General features: G+C 28.2%; 2 non-coding genes across 2 annotated transcripts; one reads left to right on the top strand and one right to left on the bottom strand.

Moving 5' to 3' along the window:
• The first annotated feature begins 9,335 nt into the window (after nt 1–9,335).
• On the top strand, nt 9,336–9,407 carry TRNAW-CCA (transfer RNA tryptophan (anticodon CCA)). The gene has a single exon. It is a non-coding gene; the product is annotated as a tRNA-Trp (tRNA).
• Nucleotides 9,408–17,553: 8,146 nt separating this feature from the next.
• On the bottom strand, nt 17,554–17,625 carry TRNAW-CCA (transfer RNA tryptophan (anticodon CCA)). The gene has a single exon. It is a non-coding gene; the product is annotated as a tRNA-Trp (tRNA).
• Nucleotides 17,626–24,809: the final 7,184 nt, after the last annotated feature.

Genomic DNA, 24,809 nt, shown 5'->3' with positions numbered 1-24,809 from the left:
CTATGTATATTCAATTCTTCTTCGAATAAATGAATAGTCAATTTTTCATTTGTCTCTAAAATTATATCCCATATGATTGATTATGTGGCAAGTTGAAAAAAGGTTATGCCTACAATATAAAAACAATTCATTTACTTTCCCTATTGAACCAACGATCAATTTCTTCAATTGGATGGACCGAAACAAAATTTGAGCCAGTTGAAAAACACTATTTTCCAACCATTTTAAAATAACTGATCCTGAATTGCTATCAGTTATGTAGTTGACGATCCTCCTTCCTACTTCTTGAATGTTATAAGAGATTTCAGAGGACACTCTTTCAAACGATTTCCTCTTAAACTGCCAATTGCTTCTATGTCATTTAATTTTAAATAAAGCAAACAACTCAAGAGTGGAAAACCTTGTTAAAAATGATATATTTGTTGTCATTTTTTGGCAAGTGGGCACATATCCGAGCAGCATATAAAGAACAGGGAAAGAAATAATTATAATCTGAAGTATGCTACATTTCTTTTCCATAATATGCGTAAAAATCATACATGAAACCAGATTTTCCGGTACGTACCATAAGCTTAAATTCCCTTTTAGTAGTTTTTTTTTGGTTATATTGACTTATCTTAGGAAATATAGTTTTTGGAGAAAATTATTTGGTCATCTATTAAAACAAAAAAAGTTTCATATTCGACTTTTAGACATTGGGATCTTATAGCCTCAATAATAGGTAATATCTTGAAGAGCTTTCCACTTTATATATTTTATAATGATACCATTACTGGCCAAAGATTCCATTTGGAGTCTAATTGATTAATTAGTTTTAAAACATATTACAATCATCTAAGATAATAAAATCTTAAGCAAAATTAAGGGTTTATCCTTTAAAAAGTAATTTTCTTATAGAATAAAATTATTAACTAAAATTTATTTCAAATAAGTACTCATAGTACTTTTCGTCTAAATCCATTTAGTTCACGCGTCATTTCCAAATACTATGCTATAGTTTGCACTCAGTCTACTTAACTGAGTATAATAAGTAATTTATATATTCTAGAACATGAAAACGCTAATATGCCATATGGAATCAGTGGTCCATAAACAGGGGCGTCCACAAGGGGTGGCTGTTGGGGCTTTATCCCCCCTCTGGTATTAAGAATTTGTTTTTACTTGAAAATTTATTTCTTTTTTTCATAAAATTTCATATTTAAAATTTATTTAAATTGTTCTAATTTTTTAGAAAAAAATTTAAATTTTGTTAACAGCTGTGGATTTTTGATTTTTTTTCGAAAAAAATTAATATTAGAAATTTAATTTCAGTGTTGCCAAAGTAGTGTTTCATCTCATGGCACGTTTACTTACGTCACCTATTGACGTAAAGCTACACCGCAACAAATGTAGAGTGTACACACATAATTACGTAATAAGTGTACACACTCACCTGAATCTTAGCCATCAATGACTCTTCACGCAAGGACCTCCACCTTTCAATTCTAAAAGGAGAATTGACTAGAGAATGCAATGAACCTATTATAGTACGTACATAAGTACAAATGTATCCTCATTACCTTTAAAAGAAGAGGAGAAAGAAAAATAAATAAACAAACACTTAATCATAAAAGACCACACGTCTTGTTCACAAATCAATATTCAATATTGTTCATAAAAAGGAGAATAAGTGGATAAGTATAAACACGGATTATATCTCATTAAATATTCCCATAGTCATAGTCAATACTATGTGAAATATATATGCATGTGTGTTTACATACAAAACAATTTATCCCAAAAATTAACAAGTCATGACCCATAGTTGATTTGTTAAAATAGAAAAATAAGCTCTCATCAAGGGTAAAACCCAACAAAAAACAACTAAAAAATAACAAAAAATTTAGTCATAAAAATAATTTATGACTTGTCTTAAAAAATCATCAAATACCTAATCCATGCATTTTTTTCTTTTTCATATTTAGAAAAGTATGTTTATTAAATATGTATGACTGTTGTACTCCTTGTAGTACTTATTAACATTTTCACAGACATATTTTATATTTTGCTCATAGTTCATACTTAATTATTCACCACCAACACTTCTTGGTACTCCTTAAAAATATACATTAATAATTCTAGTCAGGAAGTTCACCAGGTCCACCGGGGTCATGATGAGGGATTGAAACTCAAAAGTAATAACAATAATACAAAAGAGAAAGTAATTTGATAAAAATCTTAATGAATATTAAAATATAAGAAAATGTACTCTCTCATATAACTATTCCACTTATGGACGACTAAGAGTACGTAGAGATTCTCTCTACGTAACTTGTTTTTTTAACCATGTGTTTTATCTGTTGTTATCACGTTGTTACCTTCATTACTTCTCGCAACCTTTCCTCTGAAAAAAACTAGAAAAAAAAAATCAAAATACATATATTCAAGGTAACGCTGTGCCCCTGGTTATTCCACACGGTGTTAAGCCACGAACAAAAAAATTTAGACTGTATTTTGTTGAAAGCCGTTGGTTTTTCTTCTTCTTTTCTTCGTATCAGTGTTCCTTACTATTAATTTTTTTTGGCTTGAAAATATTTCTTTCAATTATAAATCCATTCAAGGAATTAATATTATGAAAAAAAAAGAGTTTTGAATTTTTTATTCTAAGTAGTAATTACCTGCTTAGCACAATTGCTGATGCAAAAATATATAAACATATGTTCACACTTACCTACAAGGTTGTTTCAGATGTAAAAAATGTTGCTATTTGACACATTTTTGTTAAATAATATATAAAAAATCGTTTTTTGGGTATGTTGCAAATTTGTAACAAAAAGCATTTTAAGTTTAATATTGATCGCTAAAATTCGAACTAGTTCTTTCTATGCTGTGAACAATTATCAACTATTATTGAATAATAATTCATAGTTGGAAGATTTGCTTAAATACAAACTGATTTTGGGCCTTTTTTAGTTCCTTTTCGGAGGAGAGGTTGCGAGATTCCTTATATGTAACGACGTGTCTAATGCTATTGTAACAATAATTATATTAATAACTAATACTTAGGTTCTAATATCAGTACAATTGGGCTATTCAGTGTTTCGCAATCAGTAAAATTGTAACTGTAAACTATTTTTCCTATTTGATCAAGGTCCGAACATCGGGTAAAATACTCATAATAATTGAAACAAGTATCCATTTAATTTTGCGTTGGATCTGGATCTGATAATTTGTTTACCCAAAACTTACTCGAATATTTACATCCAAAGATCCAAACCTACCTGCAATCCCTCGTATCTTTGCTGGTAAAGGGAAAATAAGTAGAAAAATTGACAGCTGACAATAAAATAGGGCATTTTTTTGTATTAGTGAGGTAATACCGTGTTATAAGCAAACATATTTATGCAGTATGCTTTTCTTTTACATTCCTATAAAGCTAAACTTTTGAATATTCAAAATAATAGTAAATTAAAACTGAGATAATTCTAGTATTAGAAAAGGTTGCAATTAGAAATCGGTAAAAAAAAATTTGTAATTAATAATAATGTTTAAAAAATTTGCTACATTGTAACAAATTTATATTTTAAATAATTTTCTAGAGAAAGTATACATCTTTCAAAGCGTAATACAATGGGTAAAAAATAGAGAAAATGACAATATCCCACATGTCGTTTACTTTATTTTATCACGCAGCCTTTCCTCCAAAAAGAAATATAAAAACGACCTGAAATCAACTGGTATTTAGCCAAATAAGTCAATCATTTTATGTACTACTAGCTAAGGGTTACCTGGCGTTCCTCGGGATAAGGAGGGAGAGGGAAATCACATTGAAAGTGGTCAAATTAATTAAGAATTTTAAAAAGTTATTCAGAAAAAAAAAAAAAAAAAACTGTTACCATTGTCTCTTGTAACCATAGTAGTATTACTGTGGATATAAAAAAAGTAATGTATTATAAACTTGAAATAACATACTAACATATTTGCATCTAAAAAAAAATCTAGATCGGAAGTCCAATTTTTTTATTTCAAAATATTCCCAGATCGAAATTCGCGAAGAAAATTGAAAAAAACTTTTTTGTACTAATTTTGCTTCAACGTCACCAAATGAGTTTATTAGTAAATCAATTAATCTGTTTTAAACATATATTTCTTGGTACATATATAACGTCGTTACCTTCAAAGTATCACGACACAGAAACATTTAATACTGACAATAAAATATAATGTCAATTTTTGTGTTAGTGGGATGACACTGTGATGTATGTTTATGAATTTACATAATCAGAGTTTTAATTGAGTTTAGTATTATCCAATAATCGATTTAGTTTGTAGCCTTAATAGCCCATTTATTTTGTTGATCCCTCATTGAGTTAATAATTATGTTGTTAAAAATTTAATTATTATTCCCGGATTCTTTTTACTTTTACATTAGGAGAATTGCTCAAAATTTTTGCTATTCTTTATATTTATAATGTTGCTTAAAGTATGTGGAAATAAACATTTGCCTTCTTACTCTGCATTTCTTAGAAATATTTATTAATGGTTTGAAGCATTTTTTTTTTTTCAATTAAATTCATTATTTTTTATTAATAATAAGTATTTTTCCATTATTTTATTGAATTAACTTTTGTTTTTATCGACAACATATTTTATGAAATGGTTGAAATGAATGGAATGATAAGAATCTTGTTTTTTATATTGTGATTGGGATGTTTTTAACTCTCTCATTTTTGAAAAATGATTTTGTAAGAGGGTTAGTTGAATCTCCTTCTCTCTCCCCATCTTTCTCTACGTTGAATAATATACTAAAAACAATCTTGATTTATGGAATGGATTTGAGTCACATCACATCATTATTTTTTGAATGTATCCAATGAAGAACAGTTTTTATTTGTAGATGAAAAAATATTTATCACCACCAAACATAATATCTACATCCTCTATCCATTTAGTATAAATATTTAAAAACAACGCCTAGATATCATAATTTACGTCTAAGCACTGGAATAAAATGGAGTAACAAATCATCTAATGTCAAACGAGACTCTTTTATAGCTTTTATATTGGAATTTAAAGGAATTGGAGATGAAGAAGAGATAACAAAGTACGTAATAGGTTTACCTACTTAGGTATATGCAAACTCTTAATATCATCGGGGACAGCAGCCTCCCTTGGGGGATGTGAAAGTTCTTCAAGGAGAGGGGAGGGGGAGCCAAACCAAAAATAATAATTGTGGATGTAAATATTGAAGATAACATAATCGTCTATCACACAGCTTATTTTAGAATGCATTGACAATTTTGAGTAAATCCAATTCATAACTATAGCAATTTCTTTTGTTTTAAATATCAAATATTTTGAGCCAGTCAGTTGCAACAATTATTTAGAATTAAAGGGGTATAATATATCATATTAACTTTGAATCAAGATTTTTTGTACCTTAAACTATATTTTTTTCATATAATATATTATAAATAACGAATTAATACATTGAAAAGTCTAGTTATTTATTTCTTACAAATTTTTTAAGTCTAAATCTCTTAATTTCTAACTCAAACTCACATGTGTAAACTGTTGTAAATGCCCAAGTAGCTAGGTCAATGCAATATGTTCAAATACAATCTGTAAAGAAAAACTTATTATTGCTATAATCTTTAAGTTTTGTTTTTACGATAACAGACAAATATAAGTATGCGGTTTCAAATTTTGCCGTGTAAATGTCCTGGTCTGTCCCTATATTTTTCTTTGTGTGTCAAAACAAACTTGATGTTTAATTCCTTTGAATGACTTTTTTTTTTGTTAAACAAATATTTTTTTTCTTTTTCTTTATTATATTTTTCATAACTTTTTTACATCCTTTTCTTAAAATATTACAAATTTTATTACATTTTCTAAGCACTATGTTAAATTTCTTGAAATGCCATTTCCATAGGGGATGTTGACAAACTCTCCTAAAATTTCCATGAGAACCGTTCTATCTATGTCCAATCAACTACCAGTAATTGAGCCAGAATTAAAAAAATATTTAAATTGCAATGAATATAAATTGGCAGCGCCAAATTATAGGTGGATCATATTTTAGAAGTAAGTTATTTGCATTTATTTTAAATGGTCCTTTTGTTTTTGGTGGCAAGCACGATTAGGATTCAAAAGTGGTCAAGTTTGTATATATAATGAAAAAATGAGCTGAGCCATTGCGTAAACGTCGACATAATTATATTATACATATGACTTAATAAGGTAGAACTGCAAAATGTACTATTTTAATTCATTCATACTTTAATTAGAATACTAATTATACTATAAATCATAGATAATGTTTGTAAATTAAAATAATTGACAAATGAGAGGATATCATTGTGAACTAATAAATAATTTACTTTATAATAATTTGTTTTAACAAATCATACTTTAATTACTCCCAAGTTTATAAAGGTTAAATTCCATTATTTATCAAATGCAGTGTGATTCTTTTTTATAAGATATATGTATGTAAAAGTTCCAACTTGTATAATCAAACTGTACAAGTTGCAACCAAAAAATGACATGAATAATTTTTAATGAAGGATTTATAGTATTTGGAATGAGGATAATGCAATAATTGAATATTCTATGGATGATTGATATATTTATGGTACAATTTTTGACTGTTCCAATACAAGTTATAAACTATAAGTATTCCTTGGCACATTATACAGTTTAAAGACCCACATTTATATTAAACCTAAATACATAATAACCATGTAGTTTTAATAGATTAAAATAAAATGATAGTTTTAATTCATAGTTGGTAATTAGAATGACTAATATTGTAATTATATAATGTATTTTAAGATGGAGAAGTTTCAACTTGTTCAAACATCACAACTTGTACACATTATATTAGAAATGTGACAAATAATTGGAGAATCGGGTGTTTTTTCTGCAATCAGGGAAAATAATATTTAATTTACAATCCCGATTCTTATTTATTAGTCATTATCAACTATTTATTCCTTTTCGAAGTTATGAAAAAAAAACCAAAAAAATTAAGGGAATTTTGCTTTTAACTAGAAAATGTAATATTTGAAATTTTTATTTTTTTATTTTTGTATAATTTTTCGAAAAAAATGTATTAAAAATTTGATATAATTTTCAATTTTTTTTGGTCAATAACTATGTATTTTTCAAATACATAGTCATGGGTTTTGAATTTTTTTTCTAAAAAATCCAATTTTTGCAAGATATCTGTGGATATTTGAAAAAATTTCAAATAGTAAAATGGTATTTTATAACTATTATTTAAAATATTAAAGAATTGGAATTGAGATTTTTTTTTCCAATCGTCCCATCACTAATACATAATGCTATATTATTACGTATTAGTGTTGTTCGTTAACCCGGTGCTCTATGTGGTGCTAGATGGGGTTAAATACTAAATCATTTAATACGATATTGTTCTAAGTTTGTATTGGAACCAGTACATGGAATGCAATTCCAAAAATTAGTCTGTTGGTAACGTAACTTCTCCAAATTTCTAAGCCTTTCCACCCCAAACAAAATCAACTTATAAAAAGCAAGGATAAATATTTGCTGTTGTACAAAAAAATCCTCAAATTTCTGAGCTAGACCCATTGAGATACAAAGCATAGAGTGATGATGTGAAAAAGAAGTTGATGCCGTTTACTAGTTGACCAAAACTTCAAATTTTAGTAGTAATAAAACAGTAGATACCAACAAATATTCTTTGTTCGATCCTCCCTGTATTTTTCATTTGATTATATTTTTTCTTTATGACACTCTTTAGTTTTTTATAAGTTCTATACAAGATCTGGAGTAATAGGATGGATGTAAGATAAATAACCATAAATAGCTATGTTTTTGCCTCTGTAAGTTTGTTAGCCAATAGGATGGCAGTAAAAGTTACAAATCAATTTTGATCAAACTTGGTACGAAGATTATACATGGTCATATTAAGAGGCCATTGCATTTTCAGAGTTCAAGGTTAAGGTAAGACAAAACGTAACATAATAATTAATTCACCATAATTGAGAAAAAAATTGTCATACATAACTCAATTTGATTTTAGGGAGAGATTGTGCGCTCTACCAAGTCCCCATTCTAGTTTCCATTGTTTTGGTCAACTAATTTCGGATCCAAAAATATCCCTTGCTTTTAATAGGCGTAGGCACTTTATGTATTTTATCTCTATCACCGGCCCCTATACCAAACAAAATTCTGCGGATGACACTGTTAGTCCATGTCAATTGCCCTTACCGATATTTTGTTTCATACTTTTAGCATTTTTTTGTATCGATTCTGGTACTAAAATAGGTTTTGGTATTTTGGTACATTTCGATACTTTTTTGAATAAATATATTAAAGAAACATATCAATTCACATCCATTTACAGGTGCATCCTCAGGGTTTTTGTATAGGTGCGACCTAGTTCAGAAATATGATAACTTTTTATAAGGAACAAGTTTAGTTTCTCTTGTTTTATTGAGGGCAATTATGTTTGGAGTGAGGAAAAGGCTAAGAAATTTGGGGGGTAACCTTATCGGCGGGCAATGTTTAAATGGCATTGTAAGTACCGATTATAGTAAAATTTAGTATACTGTCGTTTTAAATGCACCAGTATGCGATAACTACTATAGTACCGGTATACCGAACAACACTAATTGGTACCGGAAACGTTGCGTAAATATTAGTATCGTGACAAAACTAATATTTAGTTATAAAAAAAGAAATGACTTCATTAGGATTATAGATGAGATTTCTTTCTTTCTACGGTAATTTATGTGCTTTGAATAGATATATACATACGTGGTATGTGAATAAGTACAGATTTTGCCTCACTAATCCTTTATTTCACATATTTTACTTTTCCACATTTGCATAGGCACTTACTTAGCTTAAAAGCTCCCATTCAATGGGATTAAGAAATTTCATAATATTCTAAACCGCGAAGAATATTTGAAGTTAATAATAATACATAATGTAATCATTATTGTTATTTGAATTGATGTCTTCGAATTCTGTAGGTGTTTCATAATTATGATTAATATAATTTGGTTGGGTAAATATGGGTTCTCCATAATCTCTGAGCTTTTTTAGCAGTCATAAACATCTGTTATTTATGTGGAAAATAAAAATATTATAATTTAACAGCTGCATCCTTTCGACCACCTCCATTCTTCTTTTGAATGATTTATTAACAAATATAATTAGCTACGCATAAAGAGTTTTTGATGAGGGTAAAAATTCATTACCGTCTAAAGATCAAGGTTTAATTACTTTATGGAAATTATTAACATAATGTTATGTTAAACAATTATAAGCAATTTAATGACTATTTTCTTAAATTTAAGAGAAGTGGCCCTGTGGCGCAACGGTAGCGCGTCTGACTCCAGATCAGAAGGCTGCGTGTTCAAATCACGTCGGGGTCAATTTATTTTTGTATCTTAAATTTTTACAGATACAAATTTGAGCTAATTTTATATATGCAAGTTAATTAAACTACTCCAACCTAAAAAATAACTAATAATAAACCTTCAATTTATTCTACTTTATTTGTTGATAAAATAGATACAATTTAATCGAGAATAATTACTTATATCAGTCTATTTTGCCTTTGTTAGCCTTTCTTGTCAGAAAATAAAATTGAAATAAGTCCTATTTTGTTTATATCAGCGTTTTTCTTTTCCATATGTATTTATAAATTAAATCCAATTTTGAAATGTTAAAAAATATATTGTTAGTTTGTAACACTGAAAATATTGAGCAATCTGGATCAAACAGTCTGTGAATCCGTTGAATCAATTCCAGCAATCGTCCGGGATATTGCTTATTGCACTTTACTCTAGTTGCAATGACTTGTATTTTTCTTGTATATTAGAAATACATTTTTTGGAGATGTGCCTTATATGATAATACATCTCTAAAAATAGATTAAAATACAATTTGTGTATTAATCTGTCGATGGATGTAAGTTACGGGAGATAGTTCAACATTCCAGCACTCTATATCCAAATTAAAATTTTGAAGCAGCTAATTGCCAAATCCGATCAAATAATGTTTTAAACCCTGAAACAACCATTGTACAGAGTTTTTGAAGGAAAAAGTGATTAATCCCTAATTAGTAGGAATATGTAGAGTATAACATAATTATGTCTACTGAAACTTAAAAACTTAAATGGTCACTCCAATGGTAAGGGGATTCAACTGTATTTACTAATAGAGGTGATTAAGTACACTTTAAATAACGATAACCCTTTTTTTCATCCACTTATCTTTCTCCGCACAGAAAAATGCTCCAAATTTGAACTGTTACGCCTATTGGGGTACATCAAACTTTCTTAAGTAAAAAAAGGCATTATAAAGCACGTGAACAAAATGACCAAGGCGCTATATTTGTAAACCATTAATTAATAAATCAGTAAACTTCAATGATCTTTGTGGCATTATTCTGAATGATACGTCGACGGATAACATGACTGAATATATGTACAGTGGACAACCAATCTCTTGTAGAAAAGTAAATTATCTAATGAAGACCCATAAAACTTCAACTAGATATAGAAATTATTTCCACATAGATCTTCAATAAGTAAAAATATCCCCACTACTAATTAATTGATAAAATAAATCTAATTAATAAAGTTCCAATCCCCTTAAAGAAGTGTGGTAACCCCCTACAACGTGTCATATCATTCTTTACGAAGGAATTTCATATACTGTTATCAAGGAGATTAAAGGATATTTGTAATTGTCAAAGGGGCTTACATGTAGTACTTGATATTGTCCGAAGTAAAAATCAACCCCTTCATTGATATATCTAAAGCCTTTGTCTCACTTTAACATGAGTAAATAATCCTTGCGTGTACCATACTGGGTGGATCACTCCCTCCACATCCCAATTACATTAGCAATAATTTTTGTATGGAGGTTGAGACCTTTGTATAAGAAGGAAAATTAACGTGAGTGAAGTCTGGGGATTTTTTATCAGGATATCTAATTAATTGGATTTTCTATGAAACGGAAAATATAATTTGGTAAGTAATTGGCATTAAAATTGAAAATGCGAATTTGTCCTATTTATTATGCATACGCCAACAATACAGTTTATTTGGCATACGGTTGTCTCCTAATTACAATAATTATTTTCTTAATAATAAAACAAATTGTTAAATCATAGTTCTGAAGTTAATTTTGTGTGTGTAACATCTTTCTATTACGGTTGTGGTACCAGGATACTGGCATATTTAAAACGGTACTATATTTAATAAGTAGTGTTAGTGGTATTTTTAATGTCTATACGTCATCAAAAAATGGTCAACCGTTGATGTAATCTCCAAATATCAAAGCAAGTAATTTCAAACAAAATCGTTCTTAATAAAAAAAAAAAAACTATTACTAAAAAATGTCATTACTTTTTTTTTGAGCTAGCCTCTCATTCCACTAATAAGTAAAAATCCGCTGGATGCCTTTGTTAATGAGAATGGTCCATAATGACATTTAAAAAAATATTTTTAGTCAAAAAATATTGAAATTTATTAAAATAACGATACATATTTTGAAACCGGTATGAAAATATTGGTATTGTAAAAATGCTTGTATTTATATTCATATTAAAAAATTTCAACCATAATTAATTTTAATTAATTTTTTTTTAATTTTCATTTATCTTACATAATTTATATTATGGTCACCTAGGCTAAAGGTCAACTAAACATTCAACCTTTCCGTCTTAATCTCTTAATTGCGTGTTCAAATCAAAAAACTAAAAAAAATAATGTTAAATAAAGTTTCTTATTTTTCCATTTTATTAGAGACTATGAATTTAAAATGCTGTTAAACTGGATATATTAATTCTTTTTATCAAAGACCTATTTATCCCCTTAAATACAAAAGATATTGTTGTACATAGATATATTGCATGCTCCATAAAATAGTTTTTCTTACTACAAAGCCATTATTAATTTTTTCATACAATGGTTTTAAAATATAGATTATACCTACATTTATTTATAATGTTTTATCAAAATATACAAGAAGCAAAAAAGGCGACAACTTGCCCATTTTTTTTTGGTCATGACGTCTGTAATTTTTTTCAAAGCCGTCAAGTATAAGGTTAAAGCAATATTACAGGTCAAAATATTGTGTTATTTGCAAAATAATTACAATATTTATAATAACATATTATATGTATATAGGTAGATATAATATCAGTTGATTTAATTTGTAATATGGTGTTGCTCTGGTTTCAATTAAGTGAGTCCCACTATGTTTAAATTATAACGCAAAAAAATTTGTAGATTATTTTTTTTTTGACAAATTTATAATAATAATTTGTAAATAAATGTGTAATTTTGTACAAAAATTAATATCGGGTTTTCAATATATTTTCTTATAAAAAAATGTAATTGCTGGAGTTTCCTCAGGATTTTTAGTGGTTTGGGGTAGCTCAGAAATTTGATGACCCTTTTCCAAAAAGATAGTATCCATTTTTTTACTAGCTCAAAAATTTGAAGGATTACCTCAAATATTTTTAGGCTCTGCAAGTACGGGTTCCAATATCCATTTAGTAGAGTATTCGGTGGTGTAGCTACGGTGTACACTAGGGATCAGCCCTTTACTGAAATTTAAATAAAATTTATAGTTCATTCTACTGAAGCTACATATTTGTTAACACATCCTAGATTATTTTGCTTACCAATCCTTTATTTTTATTCTGCTCCCTGACTTGTAACTACTGAGATGTGTAACAATAGTATAAATATAGCGTTAAGTTATCTTTTCATACAAAAAATACGTTATTTATTAATTTTTTTCCTATTTTGGACTTTTTTGGTAGGATGTAACTTTTAAAATAGAGCCTTCTTTCCCCATGGACCGCAGTTTATATAGCAACTTGTTACATACATGACCCTATCACCCCCCTCAACCCTTATGTTTAATCTTAGTTTCTAAAAAAATGCATTCCCATCAAATGAAAAGTTGAATTTTCTATTTGCAAAAAAATGTGTGAAAAATCCCAGGTTCTTCAAGAAAAATTTCCTTAAGTTTTCTAGCCATTTCTGAGTCCTGGAATGGGAACACATTGTAAAAAAACAATGTAATTAGTAAGGAATAAACGAGCTGATTCTTATTCAAATTTCAAGTAAAAATACCCAGTCCGATCCGAACCGTGCGTCCCGCGCCTTAAAGAGCACCAGAAGATCACTAATACCCTTGTAACTCCTTACTCCTACATTAATCTCTATTATTTATTTTGGGGATAATTAATTACTGCTTAGGTTGTGTTGACCAATATTTGTCTTATATATGGGGCGTGTCAACATAAAAACAGTCAAATCAAGAATATTCCAATTAATTTTTTTACTTCATATATATATATATCCCAATACTTCTTAGACATGTTTGAGTTAATAATGGCTTTGCACTCAAATTTGTGGGATGAGCTTAGGAATACAATAATTTCGACTATAACTTAGAACCTTTAGTTAACTTAAAGGATTTATATTGACTCCAAACTAGCCTTTCAAATAAAATCCATGAATTTATGATTTTTTTTAATTTCCTTTTTTTCAACAAATCCAGCAAAAGATTAATATTTTAAAGACAAAAATAAATTATTATAAAAACGGAGTTTTCTGCAGTTATTTAAAAACGTATGAAAGATTTATATGTTATTCAAGTATAAGGTAGGAGTCCCCTTCATAAAATAAAAATAGAAATGTATAACAGGTTAAACGTCCATTGAGAGAAGAAGAGTCCTATTTGATCTGCAAGCATAAGTGAGAGTCTTTACTGTTATAGCCTCCACTTTGAAGTCATTTTCTTCTCTCATTGTAAGAGCATAGAACCAATCTGAAGCCTAATTCCAAACCTATTGGTAATGATATTCTCCACCATAGATAATAGAGGTTTCACTTGTTCATATAAATAAAATAAATTGAACGAAGATTCTACTGCTCATTGGAGGCAATATGGTCTTTGTATTAAAATTCGCTTGATTAGATAAGATACCCAATAATTTTAACTATAGTTTAAAACCTTTAGTTGACTTAAGATACATATATAGATTTATTATGACGATCAATTTTTTGTTACTTAAAGTACGATTTTCTAAACCCCTAAAGGGCTAATAATAATAATGTGTCATGGGCGTCCGCAGGATGTGTGAAGGAGGGTTTATAACCAGCAATTTATGCTTTTTACTAGTATTTTTTTTTCGTCATTCAGGTAAATTATGCAGCAGACTAAAAACAAATATTTAAAATATTTTTATAGAAAATTTAACTTTTCATGGATAGCTATATATTTTAGAATTTTTTTTCAAAAGTTTAATTTTCTGTAAATAACTATGGATTTTCGAAAAAAAACTCCACGAAAGTTAATTTTTGGATTTTTTTCAAAAAAATTCTAAAAGCCAAGCTCCCCCCCCCCCCAAAAAAAATGACGATAATTTGTGGAATAACACAAATGTAAAGCTTTTTTTTATTGACAAGTCATATAGAGTATCAAGCAGGCACCAGAAGGAGCTGGATTGAACTCAATTTGTAATACATACTTCATAACCTTGTTCTAATTTATATGCTGTACTTATCTACGTGCAATAAAACATAGATAAAATACACGTATCTTCTCATGTACTCATATATTTGTTTAAAAAGTAAAGCTATGAATAGTGATAAATATACCTATATACTTAGTTGATAATATATACATAGTTGCCTTTATCTATGGTTGTAAGAACATACTTATGAGTAAACTGTAAAAAATAAAACAATTTCAAGACTTCAAATTGAGTTGTGTACCTACACCTTTCAAATTTATTTTTTATTGGGCTTAACCTTTACCTTCAATTGTAAAGATGTATCTTTATTATAAAAAAAAATCATTTTTCCAGGGATTTATGGTTCATTCATCATTGTGTTGTTCATTAGAGAAAACGTCTTTATACCATTAATACCTTTGTTTTGTGTGTGTCTTAATGACTGTAAACAAAGAAGACGTTAAAAAATCCCCCAGATAATCTCTCATACTAAAAATGCAATTGTTGTAATATTCTGTGTTATTGTCCTTAAACTTTTCTTAATAGTGAAAAAATCCCAAATCGATTATGCTATATCATATACATAAATTATACTTGTTATAAACTGTTATTAATTATAATTGTTATGATTTGTAGAACTTCATTCATTATTTTGTTTTCAGAAAAAAGAATGAGGAGATGACTAATTATGGCTGTGTCTTGTAACGTCTTTGTCACGAGCTCTACATCTACAACCACATTGAATTTCATTTGTACCGACTCTATGTTAAACGGAACAAATACAAAAAAGAAGTTAAATTTATGCCCGTCAAAATTAAGTGCCCTACAGCGGGCTACGACTAGGATTTTTCATTAAAAGGGTTGATTAGCTCATAATTTTTTAGTTGAGGTATACTTTTAATCATATTTTGAAGATAAATTTAAAGAAAATGATATGATTACTTTGTATAATTATATTATTCTATTTTTTTTTTTTTTTGAACAACATTAATTACACATTTTCAAAAATATTTTGTCAATTAATTTCGGATTTAAATAAATTTTTATTCAACATTTAATAACTTTACATTAATTTTTGATAAATTTGATAATACTTTGGTCTTTTACACTAAAAAATAGAAGTACAGGTAGATGTACTTCTCTCAACACACCTTTAGTCAAGGGATCGGTCCTACGAATCCAAAATGAGTGCTTAATAGATCCTTAATGTACTGCACCATTGACAATTATCTACATTTCCTATGGCTGAACCCTGCTGAATTCTTATGACAATTAGAGTTCTAATCATGAAAATTTTGCAAAATGTAGGAATTTAAAAATAATTTTTCAGTTCTCAGTGCCAAAACCAAGAAAGAAATATTATTATTATTAGTTCATTTCCTAGATTTTCTTTTCAAATTGTCTTGTGTCACATATCCACAATTGACTAGAATTATACTTGAGGTTGTATTTTATGACTTACGACTCCCCTTAAAAACTTCAAACGGACTTTCAATTCGATACATTATTAAAAATACAGTTCTTATCAAAAAAAAAAATTGCCTGGACCCGAAGATATCGGAAATTTCGAGTCAAAATCGCAGTTCTGAACGACAATTACTGTCTTTTTACGGAATTTCTCAATATAAAACTGGAATCAAGCTTTCAGGTTTGCTATATAACCAAGATCCATTACCAGTTCCGGGTCTGAGTTTTTTTCGCCATTTTTTCGTTGAACTCCGAATATTTGAAATACTGAGGCGCTATATCTCCGAGATTTTCTTTGTATAAAACCATTTTTCTCTTTTTTCCCCCATTTATAATTACATTTATGTTTGCTTCTCCCATATACCTATATAATAATAACTTCATTATTTCTTAGTTGTTTTGTAGTGTATAATTAAATTTGCCATTTATGTATATCTCAGGTTTCGATTAAGATAAATGGTATGAAAATGTGGGCCTCTTATAAAAAACATCATTGTAATCAAGATTACCTTCAAGACATATCCTGTTCAATTTCGAGAACCTTTCCATGTAGTAATGGATTTCTACAATTTTTTTTTCATCTTGTTTTTAATCACTTACATAAATTGATCACGAAATCAAATATCAGGGCATTGAGTGTGAAGTGGACTCACGTTATCAACAAAAAATGAAATAGTAATTTATAAATATTTTTCCTTGAAATTTACTTTAAAATATTATTTTTAAATTATATCTACATGGTTTTTGTTCAATCAAATAAAAATGACTCGTCTTTATTAATTAACTAACAATCAACTTGCATGATAATTTTATTTTTTACCTACTAATTATAGAACCTTGTATCACTGCATTTTCAACAATATACATTTCGAAATAAAAATGTACATATATATATGAAATATTAGATACTTTGTAGAGTAAGGTTTCAATTTAGAAATCCTAGATGAGCCCAATAACGTTATTATTATGACACGGTCTCCTAACAAAATTTGGGTTTGGTTTGGTTCCAATTAATTTTCTTTAGGAATTTTGGAAAAGAGTTAAAACAATTTTCGTTCGACCAAAATATTGTCATTATCGATAGAAAAAAAGAAAATTAATGCCGAACCGGAAAAAATAGGTTTTGGATCGAGTCTCAACACTAATACTTAGTACATACAAATTCTCCTCGTCATAAACTTTTAAAAATAACCTGTATCCACTATCTTATAACTACATAATATGCGTATATATTTTGCATAAAAGGTACGTGTTGGACATAAATTATTAAATGTACACATAGCAAGGTAGGGATTCAAACAAAACAAATAAATGTTATTCTTACAATACTGAGTGTGAACTACATACAAAATCATACTGGATAATAAAAGATATGTATGCATTACTCTAGGTTTCTATATACATAATACAAAATAAGCATACCTTCTATGTATGCAATATAATATGTCTACAAATACTTCAATGATTTCTGTTTGTCCATCTTAAATTATCGCTTGTCAAGAGTTGAGAAACTCTTAATGTGAGATAATGTCATTACTTTGATTAAAAAAATCAAAAAAGATACACATTGACCCCGACGTGATTTGAACACGCAGCCTTCTGATCTGGAGTCAGACGCGCTACCGTTGCGCCACAGGGCCAATTATATAAATGTCTAAAAAATGTTAATTATATTACTCACAAAAATTGTCCAATATTTGTTTATACTTGTAATAAACGCGTTTTATCAAATAAAGGGGGGTTACCACATCTATCGTAAATATAGGTATGTATATACACTTGGACGTGTACACGCACGATAGATGTGGTAACTCACCTTAATGTGTATTTTTGTCTCTTGTTAAACAGGTGAAGATGATTATTTATCTGATATATCCAGGTGCACTTATTTTTTTAAACGTAAATCTAATAATTGTAGAGAGACAATTACAGTTTTAGTTTTTTTATGTATGTATAGATAATTCAACTTTTCAACACTTAATTGTGTTTTTACGAATTGTGGATATATAGATAATTATATTTTATGAGAAGGATAGAAGATAAGCAATTGTAGATAGTCTATTAATATATTACTAAATAAAGATGTGTCATTAAACTCGTTGTTATTCTTTGACAACATTTGCAAGTTCTGAGATGTATCTTTTGTACTATTGCGACTAAGTAAATAATTGAAGTGCACACAAGCCCTATTAATTAACCTAATTCAATATTAGGAGTTATATGTATACATAAATATTTTTTCATATTTACTGAGAGTCCCGACCCCACACCCATTCAAACAAAAGTAATCTTCTTTATTAATACACACAATTTTGTTTGTTTGCATTAGGGAGTCATAGTTCTTTTGTAAAGGCTAAAAAATCATGATTTTATGAGAAATATATGGTACGGAGATAAGTAAACATATTTTTAAAATCCTAGATAATTTAAGACATAAGATAATGAAGCTTTTTAGGGCTTGGGTAAAAATTTTCATTGGATCTGGGCTTGCTATTGATTTTCATTTGTTATGTAAGCTTTTTATCATTGAATTTAGAACAAAGAAGTGGACTTAAACTATATTCATATCAAAATAACTTCAGTGAAGAACATTTAGACTTTTTCTTTCAATGTGACGATTCTTCATTCAAGTACACCACCTAATTTCATCTTTAAACAGAGTAAAACAATTTTTGTGTTCAAGATCAATTTACCTAAGACTAAGAATTTAAGGCACGTTGATAAAAACAAAGTCAATTTTATTGAGAAATCGACAGCATTAATCAAACAATTTATAATTTCGAATACCAATTTTTACAATGGATGAGTTGATCGACATGCTCACTCCTTCAATTATTCCTCCTTGATGATCAATGAATAGAGGGAACATAATTTATGTATTTATTTTTGTGACCGAGTAAGACCACAACTATAACACATGGATTATTATTTTATGTATAATTATTTTAAGAAAAATATAATTACTTAACAGGGGCTGAAGTAAACTATGCAATTTTACGAAATACAGGCACTTTATTTTGAAGTATAGATGCTTCACTGAGGTGTTAATTCATTCTTAGAACATATAATGAAATGATAACACTATGTTACATCTTTTTTTGCCCGCCGGGTGAAACTCACATTAGAAAACGAAAATGAACCATTAAACCTTCAACCGACATAGTTATGGCCTTTAGAGTATAAAAAGTCCTGTTCTTTGAATATAACTTCGATTTAGAGCCATACTTCGACGTGAAATAACTATATTTATGAAAAAAAAAAGTTATAATTAATTGATAAAAACATATGAAGGATTTGTGTTACTTTTATGTTTTATTGTCAGCAGTCAATTTTCTTCTTCTCTTGTTTCCTATATCTGTTCTGAATGTTGATTGGTTGACCACGAAGAAATTTTTCCAATTTGAGGTGAAGAATAGTCTCACAACTGCCAACTGATATCAGGCCATTTTTCTTTCTCGTATTTAGAGAAAGAAAGGTTGAGAGTTAAAATAATAATTACAATATGTGATATATGATACTATTTAAATATATAAAATCCACTGGAAAAAATTTTAACATTTAGATGAACCATATAAAAGTATTTTTCGAGTCACTTCCGACCCTTGGATCTTAGTTTGTACACTCTTGCGTTAAATAAACGAACGAAATTTCATGAATATCTTTTATTAGAAATATTATTTGTATCTTCTCTGAAAGGAGTTCATTAACTAACAAATATCTTTCGTGAGACTCTCCTTGATTCTCCTTTCCGCTATGTTTATAACATTGATTACCCTGGTATGAAAAAGAGCGCTCCACATCTTTCAATTTTATCTTTTGAATATGTTCGATGTGTTTACATTGAATCCGTCAAAAAATGACTCATTTTCAATTCATAACTTGTTTTTTTTTGTTTTATTCCTTCAATTTAAAGAGATGTAAATACTTTTTTTCCTTTTTGGCATACTAGGAAAATATTAATTTGATTTTTTTTTGTTAAATTGTTGATCCGTTGACAGCACAATGTACAAAAAAGCGTTTATGTATTAGTATTTAATAATTTCCTTTTAAACTTATAAGTTTTTTCCTTTTTAACAACTACTATTTTGAAAAATATTTGGCCATAAATTAACTTTGCCTATGTATTTATGGTAATGAACATTGTTCATAAGTTAAGTAATACATCTATAATAATAATATTTATTGCCTTTAACGAACAAATATAACAAGAAAGTAATATTTACCTACAGATCATTGATGTACGTACTTATTATCTAATATTTGCAACGTTATAGATATATTTGTATTATCAAAAATAAAGCGAAAGTCCAAAATTTGCTAAGGAACAGCTTGATTAAAAATGTAAAAACTATTAAATAATTTAACTTTATAATCACTTTATAATACATATGTTATTATAGAGTTAATAAATATTCATTTATTATATCAAAAAATTTGCTACAACTGATATATTCCTTTTTCTTGATATAGACAGTTTTTAAGCATAACTTGCTATTAACTTTAGTAAGAGAAATACTTAGATAAGCTCAAATAATATTATATTTTTCTTCATAATATTGAGATACAGTAAGTAACCAGAGGAAATGGTGGTGGCAGCTCCCAGAATTGACTTTTCTAGTTCAATAGACAGTTGAATCATTCTGAAGTTTTTTGGTTTAGTTTTCCTTCTCGGAATTAATGTTTCTGTTATTTTCACCAGTCGTATTTTAAATTATTATCAATATTTTTTTTGGATAATCTATATCAAAATGAAGTTCAAATTTAAAAAAAAATATTAATAAGAATAATTATCAATTGCCAGTATTAATAACTAAATATACATTATATAAATAATATATATATTTATGGGTCATTAAAAGAAAAATTTTCACGAGGAAACAGATTTTACTCAAATTTGGGAGATTGTAGTAATAACAGTAGGCCTCTCAGAAATGAAATTTTGAGAACTCGGAATTGTATTGAAAAATAAAATTCTGATCTGGTCTGCTTTCAATAATACCAACAACCAAATTGGAGTTAAATCCGTTTCCTTGTACAAAATTATCATGGGATGACCAATATATGTCAAGGTCCAATCATAAGTTTTGAAGGTTTCGTAATTGGGCCGAAAATTTTCAGAGCTTAATCTATCAGTATAAAATTTGATTAGCTTAAACTCAATGCAAGATGAAACCCCAACAAATTATGTATTTAATGGTGAACATAAAAAAAAAATCCCCAGATTTAGTCATCATGCATCCATTAATGAAGTATGTAGAAGATCTTTATTACGAAGACAAGACACCATCACAAATCCATTGCTAGGTAACTCGATAAGCTTTAGTACCATGGAATAAACAATCTGGAAGCTTCATAAGACTGGTAGCTGAAATGAAAAGCAAATAAGTGACCGTCCATGGTCAGCAAGGACCTCGAAGAATATCGAAAAGGTTCGATTAATATTTCCAAACCGTATAAGATCGATGTCCAAAATGGGATCTGAGTTTGGAAAATTTCTCGGTTATTTATGCGTAGCTAGGTAAAGAATCACTTCAAAATGAAACCTTTTAAACTACATTACGTTCAAAAACTCACAGATTCTAAAATAATGAAGAAGTGCGAAAAATTGTTGAAAATTTGTTCATGGAAGCATTGTCTGTAATGACGAGAAAAAAATGGAATTTCGATAAAAAAAAATTATCTCTTGCCTTTCTTAGGTTTAAAGAACATTCTTTAGACCACAAGAAAATCGTTTATAGAAAGGTGTAGCTCTAATTCATACTCTTTGAAAATCTCAGGAAAAGAAAGAATTCTATTTTTGGAAAAATTGATATGGCCTCGTTCGAGTCTAGATTTAAGCCCCCTCGATTATTTTGTATAGATTTATCAAAAATCAAAGGCTAAGGTTCATTTCTATCTGAGTTAGGTATTTAAACGCAATGCTATAGAAGAATCGTTTGTGGAACTTCAAAAAGGTACCTTCGTACACCATACAACTCGTTGCACTCTCGTTTATCGAATGTATTGGCTAAGAAAGGCAGTTATATTGAGTAAATTATAAAAAATAAAGTTGGAAACTTTTTTTATTAGTGTTTCTTAATTATATTTTTTTCTGATGAATTATTTCTTTTAATAATATCTCTAAAACTTTTGAATAACCCTGTATAATATTCCATTATTTAAAGATAGACCATATTTATAAATTTGTTCCATATTACTAATGTACTACCAAGGACACACTTCACCACACTTGAAGTCCATATTGTAATGCAATATATGTCAATTAATATATTGCATTTATACAAACACATATTATTGACTTTATTTCAAGGTAAAGGAGTCAAATTACTCTTAATTTCATAGGGTACTGATATTTTTTTTTTTTGCAATCAAAGAAAAAAAAGTGAAGAAATAAGGTAATTCTATATAATAAATGATGACTCAGCATTATTTTTTTGTAAAATCAACAGATTATAAAATTTAATTAATTTCAGGATTTTACCCTTATTTTTTGACAAAACTGGGAGCTTTAATTTGAAGTACAAGGCTGGGTTTAGCCCTCCGAAAAAGATGCCCATGGCCCTGTTTTTTATCTCTTTTAGTTTGGATGTTTTTTTAATTTTTTTACTTTTTTGAGAAAAAAAATGTGGTGCTCTTTTCTTTTTTCCAAATGACCTTTCTTTGTTAAAAAAAATAATTTGTAAAATTACCTTTTCATAAGTTAGATTCATATTTCATAGTTGGTATTTCTGCAGAAACTAATTTTAAATGTCCTTTAAAAAAACCAATCTTCTTTTTTCAAATATATATTTACAAATTATATCCAACATGGAGCCCCAATCATGAATGGGGCCTTGGGTAAGTGGGAGATCTTTTTTTAATTTTTTTTAAATTATTATTTATTTATATCTTTTTATATTATTAAAATTTGTTGTCAATAATTATCAACGCTGATTCTAGAGATTAGGCTTGTACTGGAGCTCCAAGACTTGAAACTTGATTCAGTCACGTTGAATAGCTCAAGATATTAAATTCTACCCTCTAGTTGGACAAAATTAGTTTACCAGTAAAGTACCCAAGTGAGTGTAGTTTGGCCGTTTTTTAAAAGAATTGTACGTATTAAAGTCATATGTTAATTTTTTTTATCTTCTCAACATAAAAACTTATTTAGTATTTGTTTATCAGCTTTCAATTTTTCTGTTTCTTTCATTCTTATTAGTGTTCTGAACGTTTATGAGTTGAATTTGAATTAGATTTTGGGAAAAAAAGCTATGAACAATCGGATAAATTATTAAATGGTAGCTTCATACTTAGGAAGAATTGTCTAACCATTACCAACTGATTTTGAACCTTTTTTGAGAGGTTGGGAGATACAATAATTATAAGGACGGTGCTACAATTTACATAAAATACTTACATGAAAATTTACAACGGAACTCTATGTAATCCCTAATTTCCTTTTCATTTGTATTTTTTCCTCTTATTATTTAATTATTTTAATATATATGCACAGGTTTCATACTTGTGTATAATACCTTTGTATGTTCTAAGTATTAATATTCAGAAGTAATAATCGTTAATCCCTGACTTCCCTTTTCACACACATAAAAATAAAAAAGAGTTAGTTGTACCTTAGTTCTTGTTGTTCTATCAGTGTGATTAAATTACTAACATGTAATGTCTTATTTAATATCATTATTCTTACCGTTGGGATTTTTTTGTTGAAGATTTATGTCGGTAGAGTGTCAGATTTACGCTATCATCTTTTTTATAAACTTATATTTTGTATGTGTATGTTTTTTCGACGTCCATGACATGCACAAAAAAAGGTTATAATGATATAATGCTGATAAAAGAGTCAGACAAAAAGTCGATACACTAATTATATTATACCTAATTTTATATTTATGTCAAATATAACTCTCTTCCATGTATTTTTTATTTGTAAGAATGTTTCTTACAGTGGAGAGGAGGATATCCACTTTACTTCATTTCTTTTGATAATCAAATTTATATAGGCATATTTTTTATATATGCATGGCTGTGCTTAGGCTTTGTCATTGAGTAGGAGGCTTTGTTAAAAACTTTTCATATCTATGTTGATAAAACATAGATATTTTTTTCTACCTTTCTTTTGCAATAGTTAAAATAGTCTCCTTTAAATGTAAAAGCGTCTTATTTTAATTTGAATCCCTAATTTTATTATCCGAAATTATATTTTAGGCATTTTATCATTATAAAATTAATTTCAAGATTCTTAAAGAGTAGCTTTTTCCCCCAAGAGTTCTTTAGACTTGTTTTAAGTTTTTTTAAATTTTATTAGAATCCTCTTAATTATACTTTAAACTTATGAGAAGTTTTAACCTTTTTCATCCCATGATCATCTTACTTTTTTCTCGAAACGACATTTTAAATTGATAATATCATTATTTGTTGCTCCTTCCTGTTATCTACAAGATTAAAGACAAATTAGAAACTTATAAATTTTTTTGAGAATTATCCAAAAATATGATACAGAAAGAGTAAACTTAGAACTTATAATATTCAAAATATAAACAATCGGCGAATTTTCCATTGAATTTATCGAAACCGATACAAAATAGATACTAATTCCTATCTGAACGTTAGGCAAATCATATTCATTGAATCATCAGGACTCTCTCTTCTTTCAATGATTTTTTATGTAACTTGGTATGAAGTGGAAGAAGGTGGTGTAAACGTCCTCATTTGTCTGAATTGAGTTTAAGTGGCGTTTCAAGCTAAATTGGATCCGTTAAAAGCCAGTGGTTTTCAAACTTTGGTACATGAGATCCCTTTTGTGGAACATGGAGGCATGTCTGTTCCT

This window comes from Lepeophtheirus salmonis, chromosome 1 (genome assembly GCF_016086655.4).
Source record: "Lepeophtheirus salmonis chromosome 1, UVic_Lsal_1.4, whole genome shotgun sequence".
NCBI lineage: Eukaryota > Metazoa > Arthropoda > Copepoda > Siphonostomatoida > Caligidae > Lepeophtheirus > Lepeophtheirus salmonis.
This window is presented reverse-complemented; position numbering and strand designations above follow the sequence as displayed.